At 37.8% G+C, this 11167-nt stretch overlaps 1 non-coding gene across 1 annotated transcript; it reads right to left on the bottom strand.

The window, feature by feature from the left end:
* Nucleotides 1-939: 939 nt before the first annotated feature.
* On the bottom strand, nt 940-1045 carry LOC122068731. The gene has a single exon (XR_006137228.1). It is a non-coding gene; the product is annotated as a small nucleolar RNA R71 (small nucleolar RNA).
* Nucleotides 1046-11167: the final 10122 nt, after the last annotated feature.

The following is an 11167-nucleotide window of genomic DNA, read 5'->3' as shown; positions in this document are numbered from 1 at the left end:
CAACCATTAATCAGTTCACTTTCAAGTTATCAAAAGAAGCCAAAAATAAAGTGGTTGCTCTCCCTTTTTGTTCAACTTGTAGCTACACTGATCTGTATGCTTGCAGTTACATTTTAAATCCTAACAAGTTTTTGGCACCATTGTCTGGGAGACAGTTCCATGTTATTTTTTGTTTTCTTTTGGTAAATTGGAGTGCTTTGTTTGCTTTGTTTTGTTTTTCATTTTTTTTAATTGAATTGCTGAGAAGAACAACTTACAATAATAGTTGTATCGGTGGAGGTCTCCAAGCCTCACAGTATGATAAAGACAGGTTTCACCCTATTGCATTACCTCAGGAATTGACCTGAGCAACCCCAGATCCCTGTCAATAAGCTCCCAAAAAATCCAAAAAAAAAAAAATTCTTTCCATTTTTTTGTGCTTATCTTACTCTAGTTGTGGGTAGTTTTCTATTGCATGAGTGTTAAGTGGGTACGTAATACTAAGAATCGGTTAGAAAGAAGAGATCCAACAAGTAGTGACCCTATATGTTTGCTCTCTTTAAAACCCTTCAATATGGGAGACCAACAGAAAACTCTCCACCTAAATCTCTGAAAGATAGGTTCTACCCTGCTAGAGCAGCCCAACCTTCTTGCATAGTTCTACCACAAGCCCAGGGCAATAATTTTGAGCTCAAATCTTAGTACATCACTATGTTGCACTACTTTCATGGACTGATCTCTGAGGATGCATACCTATTTCTAAGGGAATTTGAAGAGGTATGTGTTCTAATTAAGATCCAACAACTTTGTGATAATGCTGTTAAGCTTAGGTTCATCACATTTGCATTAAAATATCAAACTAAGAAGTGGTTGTATGGGTCACCCACAAATCCCATAATCTCATGAGAGTAGTTCACAATTGTCTTGCTTAAGAAGTTTTTCCCAACTCACAAGACCAATAAACTTTTAAGTGATATCTTCAGTTTAGGCAAAAGCTTAGTGAGCCATTTTCTAAACTTATGGAGAGATTCAAGGATCTACTCCAAGAATGCCCTCACCATAGCATAGACTTATGACATTTATGTCAAATAATTTATAAGGGTATTGATTACCCAACTAAACAAATGATAGAGTCTATATGCCATGAGGGATTCACATCCTTTACAGATGAAGGAAAGGCATAGGAATTCTTACTTGACTTAGCTAACAAAACCCGTGAGTGGGAATCAACCTAAGAGAGTGAAAGAACCATAGGAGGGTAAGGATATTTTGTGGATGGGATAGCAACCAAGGAAGCCCATTTGGATAACCTAATCAAGAGGATTGAAGCTATTGTTCCTAGAGAGCCATCATCAATCAATTTGGTTAAGATTTGTGCTTGGTGATAGTCCCCCGAACATGCCATAGAAGAATGCCCCAACACCTCTGAGGGCACTTTCAATGAAAGTGTGAATGCCTTATATCAGAATAATCCATATAGTAACACTTACAATCCAAGATGGAAAAATCACCCAAATTTCTCCTGGAACCAGAGCAGCTAAGTAGGGCCTTCCAATTTCCATAATCAAGGTCAACCTGGACTCCAAAGGCCTCCTTTGTACAATAATCTTTTTCCCAAAATACTTTTTCTAGGCCAAATGTAGGACCTCAGGATAGTTTTCCTTGGGCCCCTCTCCTATCATCTTATTAGCAACCCCCTGGGTTTACCCACACTGGAGAGGCAAGTAGGGTAAGTGATTTGGAAAAGAATATGGCCCTCCTCATGTCAAGCCATCAAAATTTTAAAAGAGAACTCTCCCAAGTTGTCTCAATTTTGCGTGAGAGGTAGAGGGGAGCTTTATCCAGTTAACCAGAGCCTAACCCTAGGCATCATCAACATGTTGGCTCACAACCACTAACTAATGCATCACTGAATATAGTACAAGGTCGGACCCAACAAGGGCCCTCCAACCAATGTAATGTTGTTTATGCTCTTAGGAGTGGTCGAGAGTACAAACAGAGTGTTCCTAAATCTTTCTCATCCATTACTCCTATTAACTCTCCTTCTGTTGAGGACACAAGTGTGCCTCTTGTTCTAGGTTCGTCTGATGAACCTAATGATTCTTCTGAAAAAGGATAAATCCCTAATAGTCCTAATGTTCTTCCTGTCTTATTTCCTAATCGCTTGGTAAACAAAAAGAAGACTGCTTTCATGGATAAAATTTTAGAAGTCTTTAAAAAGGTAGAAGTGAACATCCCTCTTTTGGATGCCATATCCCAAATCCCCACCCATGCAAAGTTCTTAAAAGATTTGTGTACTCACAAATGTATCACTAGTGTGCTCAAAAAGGCATTCTTGGCAGGTAACATTAGTTCCATAATTAATCAGCCTATAGTAGCCAAGTATAAGGATCAGGGAGCCCTACCATAGCTTGTTCATAGGCAATACCTACATTGAGCATGCCTTACTTGACCTTGGCTCAAGTATGAATCTTTTGCCTTACCATGTGTACAAGCAACTAGGATTGGGAGAATTGAAAGCCACTGAAACTACTCTTCAGTTGGAAGATAGGTTTGTTAAGATTCCTAAAGGGATGGTTGAGGATGTCTTACTAAAGGTGGGAGAATTTATTTTTCCTGTTGATTTCATTATGTTAGATACCAAGCCCTTTTCAACCAAGGATGAAATCCCAATAATTTTAGGAAGACCATTATTGGCTACCAGTAATGCATTAATAAATTATCGGAATGATTTCCTAAAGTTATCTTTTGGCAACCAAACTGCTGAGTTTAACATGTTTAGGATAAGCAAGCAACCACATAAGGAAGAAGAGATCATTATGCTTGAGGATTTTTTGGATTTTTCTAATGATTTAATTACCAACTTTGATATTAATTTTGATTCAGAATTCCAAGAATGTATGGATGAGTTGCATGATGGTAGTGAAACTTTATTTTCTGAAGTCCTAAGTCTTCACACACCTGTGGAGCCCTTAGGACCCCTTTCCAATTCCATTTCCAAACATTCTATAGTTGAGCCCCCTAAGCTAGATCTTAAGGAGTTGTCATCTAATTTGAGGTATGCTTTCCTAGGGCCTAACCAGACTCTTCCTGTAATAATTTCTTCAAATTTGACTTCTAACCAGGAAGATGAGTTACTTAAAATGTTAAAAAACAATAAGGAAGCCCTAGATTGGACCATGGCTGATATCAAGGGTATAAGCCCTTCTATTCTGTAACATCATATACATCTTATGGAGGATTCCAAACTATCCACGGAACCCCAAAGAAGGGTTAATCCAGTGATGATGGAAGACATTAAGAAGGAGACCCTAAAGTGCTTGGATCATGGAATAATTTATCCTATTTCTGATAGCTAGTGGGTAAGCCCAGTTCATGTAGTGCCCAAGTAGTTTGGTGTTACTATAGTTCCCAATGCCAATAACAAACTGATTCCAACTCATGTCCAATCAGGGTGGAGAGTGTGCATAGACTATAGGAAACTTAATATGACAACCTGGAAGGATCACTTCCCATTATCATTCATTGACCAGATGTTAGAGAGGTTAGCGGGACATGAATATTATTATTTTTTTATGGATATTTCGGCCATAACCAAATCCCAATTGCTTTAGAGGACTAACATAAGACCACTTTTACATGCCCAATGGAACATTTGCTTACAGGTGTATGCCCTTTGGGCTTTGCAATGCCCCTGCTACGTTCCAACGATGCATGATGAGCATCTTTTTTGACATGATCAAAAAATTCTTAGAAGTATTTATGGATGACTTTTCAATTCATTGGAATTCCTATTCTGAATGTCTTCATCCTCTTTCCCTACTTTTGAAAAGTTACATATCTAAGAATTTGGTTTTGAATTGGGAGAAATGTCATTTTATGGTTAAATCTGGTATTGTGTTTAGGCCATGTAATATCCAAAGAGGGAATTAAGGTAGATAGAGCCAAAGTGGATTTAACTGATAATTTATAACCTCCTCAATCTATTGAGGACGTCCGGTCTTTTCTAGGGCATGCGGGCTTCTACAGAAGGTTTATTAAGAACTTTAGTCAGTTAGTCCAACCTCTCACTTTATTACTTGCCAAAGATCAAACTTTTGAGTTTTCTAAAGAGTGCCTAGAATCCTTCAAACAACTTAAGAAGAAGTTGACCAATGCACCCATTGTTCAACCACCTGTTTGGATCGAACCTTCTGAACTGATGTGTGATGCTTCAGATTTTGTCATAGGAGCGGTTTTGAGTCAAAGGATTAATAAGTTTCCCACAGTCATTTATTATGCTAATAGGACCTTAAATGATACACAACTCAATTATACAACCATTGAAAAAGAATTTTTAGTTGCTGTGTTTGTATTAGAAAAGTTTTCAGTCTTACTTAGTTGGTTCACATGTGATGGCGTATAATGATCATTCTGCTTTTAGATACCTAGTTCAGAAGAAAGATTTCAAATCCCGTCTCATTAGGTGGGTTTTACTTTTACAAGAGTTTAATTTGAAAATTAGGGATAAGAAAGGAGTTGAAAACCTAGTTGCAGACTATTTATTCCGGCTTCCCAATTCCTTGACTGTCAATTCTCCAGTCAATGAGAACTTTCTAGAATAATAGTTATTTGCAGTGTCCAGTGAACCATGGTTTGCTGACATTGCCAACTTCTTAGTTTCAAGTGTGACTCCAGATCACTGGTCCACCCAAGATAAGTATAGGTTTCATTCCCAAATTAAGCACTTTTTTATGGAATGATCCTTATTTGTTTAAGATATATTCTGATAAGATTATCCGATGATGTGTTCCTAGTCATGAGCAGCATTCCATTCTCTCTTTTTACCATGATCATGTATGTGGTGGACACTTTGGAACTAAGAAGACTGCCGCAAAGGTTCTCCAATGTGGATTTTATTGGTCCACTCTTTTTAGAGATGCTTTTGATTTTTGTAAGGTTGTCCAGCCTGCCAGTCTTTTGGCCGTATCAATAAGAGGAACATGATGTCCCTTAACTCTTTTTTGGTAGTTGAGATCTTTGATGTATGGGGCATTGATCTTATGGGACCATTCCCTAATTCCTTTGGGAATTTGTACATATTTTTTACTGTTGATTATGTTTCTAAGTGGATAGAGGCCATACCTAGTAAATCTAACGACCACAAAGTGGTGGTCTAGCTTCTCACAGAGAATATTTTTTCCCTCTTTGGTGCACCACGTGCAATAATTAGTGATAGGGGTACTCATTTTTATAATCGACCTTTTGAGGCCTTGATGAAAAAGTATTGGATCACACATAAGTTATCTACCCCTTATCACCCCCAAACTAGTGACCAAGTGGAGGTGTCTAATAGGTAGATCAAACAAATCTTGAAGAAAATTGTTAATCCCAACCGTAAGGATTGATCCCTTAGGCTCATTGATGCCTTGTTGGCTCATCAGACTCCATTTAAGACCGACATTGGTCAGTCTTCCTGCCATTTGGTGTATGGGAAAGCCTGTCAATTACCAATTGAGTTAGAGCATAAGGTCTTTTAAGCCGTCAAGAAGCTCAACTTTGATTTGTCTGATGCGAGAATTCATCGTAAGCTCCAACTATCTGAGTTGGAGGAACTTAGGAATGATGCCTATGAAAGTTCTAGGATTTACAAGGAAAAGACCAAAGCCTTCCATGATAAGCACATTCTGCGCAAATCTTTTACAATTGGTGATAAGGTCTTATTGTATAATTCTCGATTGCATCTTTTTCCTAGTAAGCTTAGATCCCGATGGGATGGCCATTTATTATCTATAATGTATATCCCCATGGGGCTGTGGAGATTCTGAATCCAGGAACAGGGGTAATTTTGAAGGTTAATGGTCAGCGTTTGAAATTGTTCCTCAAGTTTCCTACTACTGGCAGTGAAGAAGTCATGGATCTCCATGATTCTCTTTACACTGATGACTAACTTTTAATCAGATATGAGCCCCTTACATTGTCTTCGCTTTAAATTCTTTCCCGTGCATTGAGGACATTGTATGACTTAAGTGTGGGGGAGGGAAATCAGTTTTTGCTTTTTCCACTTTTTTTTTGTTTGCTTTTCTTTTTGTTTTTGAGCTTGCTAAGAATGAAGTTCTACTTTGGGTTTTGGCTAATGATCATACCATTCAATTGCTTGATGTATGAAAATAAAAATTTTAATTAAGGTACCCATTTTGAAGATATAAAAACCCTATTGAGAAGAAAGAAACAAGCCTATGTCTTGAGATGGGACTTTCTTTTGAAAAATAAGAGACCCTTGTTTTATGGTGTTGGACCATATGTAAGTCTGTGGGTTCCTTGTACTTTTGATTTGGAGTTGGGACCTTCTTTTTAATTTGGCATGAGTTGACAAATGCACAGTTTTAAATGAAGTGTGAAATGTGATATAAAGAAGAGTAATAGTTGATTCCCTTGGAACTAGACAGGGCATTGCGCCTCAGGAAGCGTGGCGTCTTGATCGAAATTCCTAGGGAGGAAACTTCTGAAAGAATTCTAGCATCACTGTCTTTGTGGGCACATGCAAAAAACGAAGCTACATAATAACTTGAGTGTCTGGTGTTTGCTCCAACATGTCATTCAGGCCAAAATTAGTGGAGTAGAATAGAGTTTATTAAGCGAAAAAATGTGAAAAAAATGTGCAAATGTCAATAACGTTTGGTAACATGTTTGGTCAAAAACACTCCAATGCCTTAGTCATTGGTTCCCTATTTCTTCACAAGTGGTTTTACCTTAAGATAAGGATGTTTTGAAAGAGATGAGGTGAGTTCCAAATTAATAAATATGCTAGTGCCTGGAATTGATATGGGGTAATAAAAGTTCAAGTGTAGGGGTCCCTTGTAAGAGGAATTATCTTTGCTTTGGATCGGTATGGCCCTCTTACCTTTAGCCAAGGTTGGAATTTATTTATTCTGAATTTTGGATGTATATTCACTATAAACACCCACAAGACACAAATCGTCCACTAGGGGTGACCTAGGGGTTTAAAGGCTTATTGCACATGCTAAATGCAACCGTGATTCCTACAAAAGTGAGTTAGGTTTTTTGTTTTTATTCTTTTTCTTTTTGTTTTGCTCGAGGACTAGCAAAGTCTAAGTGTCGGAATTCTAATGAGCACATTTATGTGTAAAATATAGGGTAGTAAAACATGCATTTTACATATTTAGAATGGAGCTACCGTGGGTTTTACTCTCTTTTTACAGATTTTATATTTTAAATACCTTAAGGATTATAGGGTGCTATATCTCCAATTTTACACGTAAAGAGGTCCTGTTTCTTTTCATGATTACAAAGAGGATGAAATTCTGAGTAAGATAGACGTGTTCAATTAAAAGTACACATTCGTTTGGTCAACCGTACAAGTGATTATTCTTTTTGGGTCAGAAAAAGAATAATGGATCAAAACTGAACCGAGATGTAAAATCAGCCCATCTGCAGTTGTCCTAGGGGTATAAAGAATATTTTAAATGCCAACAAGGATCGGTGGATCACACCTTTAAGGGATTGAAGATTCATTTTTGATAACAACAACTATCTAGCATAGTTGGTGAGTTGTGGTATGAAAAATCCCTTCCTTATTAGGAGGTCTCAAGTTCGAACCTCTTAGCTACCACTTTTCGGAGATTATTTTTAAAAATATTTTCTCTCTCCTACTCATCACTTAAAGCAAGAAGGTCGGTCAAGAGGGTTATGCACAAGTTGAAGAGAAAAAATAGGAAAAAAAAGGCAAGAAAAATCATGGGAGATTCTCTCTCCACACGTTTTCTCTCTTTCTCTCTTCTCTCTCCTCCACCTCATCAACAAGATAAAAAAAATCCTTTTTTTTAGAAGCGAAAATCATTAGCTTCCCTCCCCCATTCTCTATCTAATAGAATCAACATAAGGGGAGGAGGCACTTCATTCTTCTTCTAGGGTTTTTTTTAGTTGCTCTCTCTCTCTCTCTCTCTCTCTCTCTCTCTCTTTCTCTCTCACTCCCACTCTCTTTAGTTTTTGTTCTTCTTTGTTTTTAATTTAATCACTTTTGTAATAGCTTTCTATTTCAATTAATGCAAGCACTTTTTTATTTTTATTCGGATTTTTATGTTTATGATTTATGCAATTGAGTTGTAATTTTTAAGTTATAGTTCTAGGTTTATATCTAGGTGACAAGATCACGAGCCGCGGAGCATCTCTTTTTTCAAGTTCATTTTTTTTTCGAGATTTGTTTTCTCCAACCCTAAAAATTTCAGATTTGGTTCATTTTAGATCTAGTTTTTAGGGTTGGCAGTATCTAAAATCACCCAAGCTTTCAATTTCAAGCATTGATTCAGATAGGTAGGCTTCTTCAATAGTCTTCTCTCCCCCCTTTCATTCCCTCTTCTGACTACCCTTTCTTTCTTAATTTAGGATTTTACTTTCAGTCGTTACATTATTGTTTTTCCTTTCCCCCAAGGTTCATGGTTAGTGTATGTGTTGGCTTTGCCCCTCCTAGCCATAGAACCATCATTTTATTATTTTTATTTTAATTTCCTCCCTTTCCCTAAAGTCAAGTAGAGTAACCCTTGTAAGAGTGACTCTCTAGTCAAGTAGGGAAGCTCATATTATGATGCATCCCTCGGGCTAAGTAGAGAAACCTACTTGTGAGTCTCTCTCTAGCTTTATCCCCTTTCTTTTACTTTATTTTTATTTCAGCATTTTTTTCTTCATTGCTTTTTAATTGTGTGGGTTATTTATTTTCAGTTATTTATTTATTTAATTTTAATTGTGTGGCTTGGGTATTTAAATTCTTAGATGAAGAATGGTTAAGACATTATTTTAGATATATATGTTTAGGATGGTAGTTAGAATTAGATCATAACCATTAATCGGTTCACTTTCACATTATTAAAAGAAGCAAAAAATAAAGTGGTTGTTCTCCCTGTGTTCGACCCATAGCTACACTGATCCGTACGCTTGCGGTTATATTTTAAATCATAACAATAGATCCCTTAAAAACTCTGTGGAACAAATCCCGATAATCGGGCCTGAGATGAAAAACCCCAAATGAGGTAGGTTGTTGTTGTGTTTCCACCGAAAACAGCCTAAGTAGGATTCAGTGGCATATTTATGATGAAGTCAAGGTTCTTAGGATCTCTCTGCCAAGGCTACCAGAAACACCATTGATATTTTTGATGGATTTTCCATATTTTTGGTGGCATATTTCCAATGACCTTGCTGTCATAACCAAAATTTGATAGAACTTGTGTCCTTTAGGGGTAACCCTTGTGGGTCCCCTCCGATGTTTCCGACACCCGTTAACACCCGATTACCTTTGTACATAGGACAATGACATGCACATACATCGAGATCAAAAGTGAGTGAATATCGATTGATACACTTGGAACCTGAACCAACCAAGATGAGGGATGGTGGACTTTATTTTGTAGAAAGTTTGATATTTAGAAATTGCTCAAATGTGTTAGAAATATTAAATGATTTTTTTATTTTTTGACATGATTATATTGATAATTGTGAACATGTTATTTATGATGAGTCATTATGTTTATGAAATGTGAAAATTGGATACGTTATTATGTTGAGATGTGGATTGTGAGGTGGGATCCAGTCTGGTAGAGGTGGTTCCGGTACCATGATCACCATGTGGATGTTGCATTCATGCATTATGTATGTGCATTAGATTTAGATATAGTCGTGGGTTGCACTTTGTGGCCGATGGTGATTTTAGTATTGTGCACTCCGAGACTATACTTGAAAATGGAAACGCTTTATGGCCGATGGTAGTTTTGGTATCGCGTACTCTATAGTCAACTGCTTTCATCCTAGCTAGGCTTGGAAAGGGATGCAATGTGGCCGATGGGTAATTTCGGTATCTTATTCCATATTAACTGTACTATTATGCAAGGCATGTATATTGTGGTTAGTTGACATTCCCTATGTGACATCCCCTTATCAATAGGGAGTAAGGTGTTGGATAACCTAGTGGTGGTATGTTCGATGAACCTTTCCTGAATGCCACACCTGTGATATGATGTGATTGTTACCAGAGGTAGAAAATAGTCTGACATGGCTGTTGGTGTTTCCGATTCTGTGACTTCTAGGAGGGGGCTATCAGGGGTTTGCTGGGTGAATAATGGTCGCATTCCGAGATTGACATGCTCCTAATCATGACTAGGGTTTGTATCACAGTACCTAGGGTTTTTGGAAATTTAAAACCTAGGTTAGAGAAGAAGAGGAAACCAAAAACCTTGAAAGACTAGGTTGAAAGGGATGAGAAACTTACTGGAAGTGCATAGACAGCAGCAATTAGTCGCAAAATCGCATGTAAAAGGTGGGGAATGGCTGGGGCAAGCTTCCTTAGCCGTTTCTCCTTCTCCACAAGTTAGAATAGGGTTTTGTGAAAGAATGAGGACCCCCGCACCCATTTATATTGTTTCCCAGTCCACCAGAAACAAGGCCACCGGAAACACTGGAGTAGGATCTGGTGGGCTGTTTTCAGTGAATAATTTTTGAGATTTTGGTCTCTGTTGATGTTCTTGATACTGCTTTAGCTTTTCATCTCTGGTCTTCCACTTTTCTTGTGTTTGACAAATGACAATGGATGAATCTCTATACACTTTGATCCTTTTCACTCCAATAGTTAGGGCCATTTCTAGTCCCAACACACTAGCTTCATATTTAGTAATATTGTTGGTACATGGGAAGTCGAGGTAGAATGATGAAGGAAAGTAAAGGCCGTTATGAGTGGGAAGCAATATTCCCACGCCACACCCCTTTTGATTAGCTGCTTTATCAAAGAACAACTGCCGTTCATTAGCTGTATCTTCTTCCTTTATTGCTGTGATTTCTTCATCTGGAAAGGCATCAACCAGGGCTCTTCCATCTTCTATGGGGTGGGCAGCCAAATGATCAGCTATAGCTTGCCCCTTGACAGATTTCTGAGTAACATAGGTGATATCAAACTCTGATAGCAAAAGTAGCCACAGGGCCATCCTTCCTATTAGAGCTGGTTTTTCGAAGAGGTATTTGATTGGATCCATTCTAGCGATCAGACGTACTGGATAAGCTACCATATAGTGTCGCAGCCTTTTCGTTGCCCAAATCAATACAGTACAAGTTTTTTCTAAAGATGTGTACCACGTCTCATTATTCTAGAAACTTCTTGCTGAGGTAACATATGGCATGCTCTGCCCCCTTTTCCATCTCTTTTTAC

The sequence above is a fragment of the Macadamia integrifolia genome, unplaced genomic scaffold, assembly GCF_013358625.1.
Source record: "Macadamia integrifolia cultivar HAES 741 unplaced genomic scaffold, SCU_Mint_v3 scaffold453, whole genome shotgun sequence".
Taxonomy (NCBI): domain Eukaryota; kingdom Viridiplantae; phylum Streptophyta; class Magnoliopsida; order Proteales; family Proteaceae; genus Macadamia; species Macadamia integrifolia.
This window is presented reverse-complemented; position numbering and strand designations above follow the sequence as displayed.